The sequence below is a fragment of the Notechis scutatus genome, chromosome 4 (assembly GCF_049901735.1).
Source record: "Notechis scutatus isolate UNSWTSFEM ecotype Mainland chromosome 4, rNotScu1.2, whole genome shotgun sequence".
Taxonomy (NCBI): domain Eukaryota; kingdom Metazoa; phylum Chordata; class Lepidosauria; order Squamata; family Elapidae; genus Notechis; species Notechis scutatus.
In genome coordinates, this window is record NC_142012.1 from 128,827,101 (window position 1) to 128,832,877 (window position 5,777).

Below are 5,777 nucleotides of genomic sequence, written 5' to 3' on the forward strand. Positions count from 1 at the left end.
AGCGTGTTGCCCTCAACAATCTGGGTCCTTTTTACTGACCTAGGGAGGATGGAAGGCTGAGTCAACCTTGAGCCAGTGACATTCGAACTGCCAAATTGCAGGCAGCCAGCACACATCAGAAGTAGCCTGCAGTATTGCATTCTAACCACTGCACCACATGGCTCAAGCAATTCTACAGGTCACATTCTTAACATATTTTAACACAGGAAACATATTTTTGGAAGCCTATTTTCTTTTCACTACCACACACATTTTTATTCTCTTTTTAAATATACAGTAGATCAGTTTTTCCCAATCTGAGGCCCTCCAGATCAGAGATGTCAATCTCGCAGCCCATGGGCTGGATGCGTCACATGCTAGCCTGAGTAGAGCAGAAGGGAAAAAAGTTCTGATACGTCACGTGATACTGCCGTGACGACGCGAGATTGACATCCCTGCTGTAGATGTATTAAACAAGTATGCCTGGTCTGGGCCACCACTTCATTGGATACTTTACAAGCACCAAAAATGGGCTAAAGTTTTACAGGATCACACATGCACATACACAAATGTATCTCTTGTGTGTGTATGTATCTGCATGTGTAACATAAGTATATATACATATTTGAATATGTAATGCATATATTATTCATAGCATATTATTGCCCATCTCACAAAAATGTTAGTCCTGTGTATATACAAACAGTTAAAAACTTCAAAACAATCTAAAAGTAATGAAAAATACATAGACATATAAAGTGAATAAAGTAAACAAAAAAAGAGGGAGAACAAACATCACTTAATCTCATACAATTGGCATGGTCTCCATTGCATACCTAAGGTTGGTAAGAAACCCACATTTTAAGAGTCTTCTGCAAGACAAATAGGTGATACAAATCTCACCTCAGGGGGACAATGATATTCCAGAGCACATAGTTACAATAGAAAAGAAACCCTGCTGAGGTTTCATCAGATGGAGTTCCTTTGAAGACAGGACCTCTCTTGGCTGATTGGTGGGATGGATAGATGTAATCAAGATAGTCAAATGTATGTATGTATGTATGTATGTATGTATGTATGTATGTATGTATGTATGTATGTATACCAGGCCCTCTTGGGTCATCTTTTGAAAGAAAGGTAATGCAGTCTGACATGACCAAAATAACAGGAGTAATGGGTTCTAGTTTTTTTAATGCATTCCTTAAGTTGAAGGTATCTTGATTAAAATTGTTGTAATATAATGCACTGGGATTGGAAGTGATTTTTTATTTCCTGCTGGCTTCCCAATTGACTTTGCTATATATTTTGCTTGTGGGAAGCTGGCAGGAAACATTGGAAATCATGATCACGTGATTGCAGGTATACAGCAACAACCAAAACCTTGGGAATAGAAGTGTTATGCACATTGTGAAAATTTCAATTCCAAAGGAATAATGGGATGTGAAGTATCTCATTAAAAATTTGTTGTGGTATAATGCATGTTTGGACTAGCCAGAGAACATATAGGAGAACTGATATATAAATGTGTGCAAGTGTATGTATATATAAACTTTCCTATATATTCACATATTTTGGAGCTAGATTTTTTACCTCATATGACTACTTGAACAAGTTCCTGAAATTTTGGTGGCAAGATTTTTTGGAAGTGGTTTGCTACTGCCTCCTTCCTAGATTGAAAGAGAATGACTAATCCAGAGTCAACTGCTGGCTTCATTCCTAAACTGGAACTAAACTCATGGTTGCCCAATTTCTAGGCTGATGCCTGAACCAAACTGGCTGCATTGTGTACTGGGGTCACAGATCCCAACTTCTTAACTGGCAATCATGTTTTTGGCTAGAATTTTTGAGATTACAGAAACAAGTTATGGAAAGATACAGGCTCACACAGACATCCTAAATAAGAAACATTTTATAAAAACAGATTGGAAATGGTTAAATACTTGCTGTATAGAACTAAATGGTCAAATACTTGTTGCATAGAACTACAAAGCCATACAGGTTGCCTATTATTTTTTTCACTTCATACCTAAGTGGCTAAAAAGCACCACCTTGTGGCAAGCTCGAAATCTTATTTGCTTCTAATATGTATTAAATGATATTTAATGATACTTTTTTAAAAAATTGGTTCATACTATATTCTTTTTGTAGTCATTTCATATTTAGTTTTGTTTCCAGGTAGATGCTTGTTTTGTATTTTGCTAGTTTGAGGAACTGTTTGAAAATAAATTCTAGTTGGTATTTGCTAGAATCATCTCAAAATATATTGTATATCTATATCTTAGCCCCCTTCTTTTAAAAGAATAATTGTTTACATTTCCTTTATTGTGATTATATATGTAGAACTGCCATTTAACAGAAGGTTGTAGGTTTTTTTCCTCAAAAGTTGTTTCTTCTCTACAATTAAAAATGCCATTATCTTCAGTATTTTAAAAAAATAACAATGGAATAATATTCCAATGTCTACTGTTGGTCATGATTGTAAAATTATTTTTTATCCAGTTTCTCCATTCATAGTGCTGTTGTAAAGCTTAGGATTCCCAAGCGGTTCTTTGCAGAAAAGGATGAAAATTTTAAAGAGCCAGTTGAGACAATATCCTGCAAGTTTCTGGGTTCTCAACCAGCAGAAGTTAATAGTGATACAAAGAAAAGTCATGCTGGGATTGTCTAGTCCAGCCTCTCTCAACTTTAGGAGGCTACAATAATTCCTAGTTGTGTGACTTTTATGATTTCCAGTCACAGCATATGTGAAAAATAAAAATCAGCTGGCCTTCAGAACACATGACACTTGCAGATCGTACTTAGACAAAGAAATGAGAGACAAAAAACAAACAAAAACTGCTCCCCCTTAAAATATCTCTAGATATTTTACAGGACTTAGGAGCCCTTTTACTTTGTTTTCTACTGCCTCATTTTACTTATGGCATAACACATATGCATAGAAAACTATTGATGATACAAATATAGCTTTAATCTTTCATATAAATATGTCTCTGCAATTGAATGTGTATACAATGATACGTTAGAACAGCTTATGCAGCACTTTGTATACATTTTGTATTAATATTATAATCCAAACATTTACCTCATCATGAAAACTGTTAAATCCATTCAGTAATTTCTTTTGTAATAGGATGAAACCAGGAATCTACCAGATATACAAATGACTTGTAATTTTTCACACGGCTTTTCTGCATTAGAAATATTCCAAAAACCTCTGTACTTTTTTAGGAAAAAAAGCAAACATATGGATATCTTTTTCTCAGAAACACTGTCTGATGCTTTACAGTTTTAAGAATTTATAAATATTATTTATAAATATTCACTTACAAAGCTCTGTGGTTAAAACATGACTTTAGGGTACAGTCATGATCTCATTTTCTCTCTCTCCCCCCCCCAAAAAAGATAAATTGTCATATGCATAAGACATTCAGTATTTTACATCATAGCATGAAAATTTTTGATTTACACTACAGTATTTTACACTCATTTTTACTATTTCAAATATAGCCACTGAACATTTTCCGAACATTTCTAGGTACAATTTGATTTTCCCCCCATTTTTTTTTCAATACAATAATTTTGAGAAATCTAGTTATGCTTAAAATTACGTATTCTTGGGAGATATTGTTTTGAGCAAATTTTTGTAACATTGACCTCATTAAGGAAAAAGCATATTAAGGATGGGATAAAATAGAATCAAGCAAAAGTTTTATTTTTCTGACTTTCAATTTAGACACAGGTACAGGATAGCTTGTTCACTATTATTCTTTTGGAAGTTCTATATGCTTTGCTTTAGGGGGAAAACCCTTTTTTATTGCAAATATCATTTGCAAAGTCTCAAGGAAAACATTGCATGTTTCTTCAGACATGGTGCCATCAAGTGGTAATTGCCAGCAACTTTTCAGTTTCAAATATATTTTCTAGAGCTCCTCAAATTAAGTTATAATTTATGAGCAAGCCTGACCACATTGAAGGGTCCACATTTTAAGAAGAATAGGGTCCAGAAAAATATCTGCAGAAGTGGGGACCCCTGAAAAACTTAATGTTCAGATCAGCCTGACTTATTCAAGCCAGAAGATATCTCATTCCATAACTTGCCATGAATGGAGATTTGTTTGCTTGCTGAATAGAGAGATTAGCATCTTTTTGGGATAAGGGAGAAGTCAGGGAAAAACAACTACATTGCAACAATTGCCCAGGAATAATTTTAATCAGAGAAGATGACATAAACCTCCCAGTATCTTCCCTGGGATAAGAAGAGGTTTCTGTAGATATTCCAGCTCTCAGCATTCATTTCACATCATGGAGGACTTATGCATCATTGGAAACCAATGTAACTATAAGTCAGTTCCTATTAGTAGTGGTTTAGGAGAACAATACTTAAAGGTGGTTCATCCTTATTGTGCTTGAAAAAGCATACCGTATTTCTTTATGTTTATAAAACATATATAAAATTTAATTTTTAACATTTATATAGCTGTTCATCTTAAATGGATAATCCTGTATACCTCATAACAAATCCCAGAAAATATATTTTTTTAAAAATCTATAAACAAGCATAATACATCAAGCAAGGTATCATAATAAAACTGTCAAAAGAACTGCACCTACAGTATGGTATATTGGGTGCAACAAACATCCAGTTTCTGGTGGAAGAGTTAGGTCTTCAGAGCATTTAGAAGGCTAAGAAGGTTGGGGCTTTCTGAATCAGGGAGTAGTTGTTCCAATGGAAGATCCTAGAACAGAGAAGGCACATCAACTAGGGCCCAGGGTGATCGGGATTGTGCTCACCTTGTCAGATCTGGTGGGATGGGCAATCCTTGGAAAGTTGTGATCCTAGAAATAACTTTTCCCTATACCATGCAAGACTTTAAAGATGAAAAAAAACCTGAAAAAATCTTGAAGGGTTGACAATATCATGAACCATAATGAACCAGGCAATGAAATTTGGGCAACAATAATGTAATTTGAACAAACCTTGGTACACCCAAAATAGCATGCACTGCTGCATTCTGGGCATATTAAAGGGTAGCCCTACGTAGAGTCCATGGCATTAATCCAACTGGGAAATGACTATGGGATGAATATATCATATCCCATGCTTCCTCCTAATGCTGAAGATAGCAGTCACAACATTCCCATCTTTATTTATCTTCACAACAACCATCTTGTGTGTTAGATTGGACTTAAGAGCCAAGGGGTGGCCTAAAGTCACTGTGAGCTCTCATGACTGAGAATGAACCTGAATCTGGATTCTTCCAACCCTACTCCAACTGCTTAACTATTATTCTTAAATGATTATCATTAATTTCCAACATTTTAAATTGTGGTTAATGAATTATGGTTCATGATATTGTCAACCTTTCAAGATAGGAAAGTTATGAAACATGAGCAATATGGATTCCAGGAATGCTCAGTATTGTTGTAGGGTAGAATAACATAATCTTGAAAGCCACTCAGATTTTTTTCTGTCTGTTGCACCTTGCATCAGACAAAATTGAGGGTGGTGGTATATTTTAAGTTTTCATTTTCTGAAAACTTTTTTCTTCTCTTTTAATGATTTATTGTTCTCTTCCCCTGTCCCAAGGTCAGATCTATATTATTTCACAGATATACTTATTTAATTCTGAAATACTTTTAGCATTTTCAGTGTAATTCTACCTAAAATAATAGACAAATACTTTGAAAATTCTCGAAGTATTTCAGAATTAAATAAGTAGACTGCCCTTCAGAATTACTGTACATTGAAGTGCAATCAAGGTAAGAATGAAACTGAAGGCTGACGGGATAAAAAAATG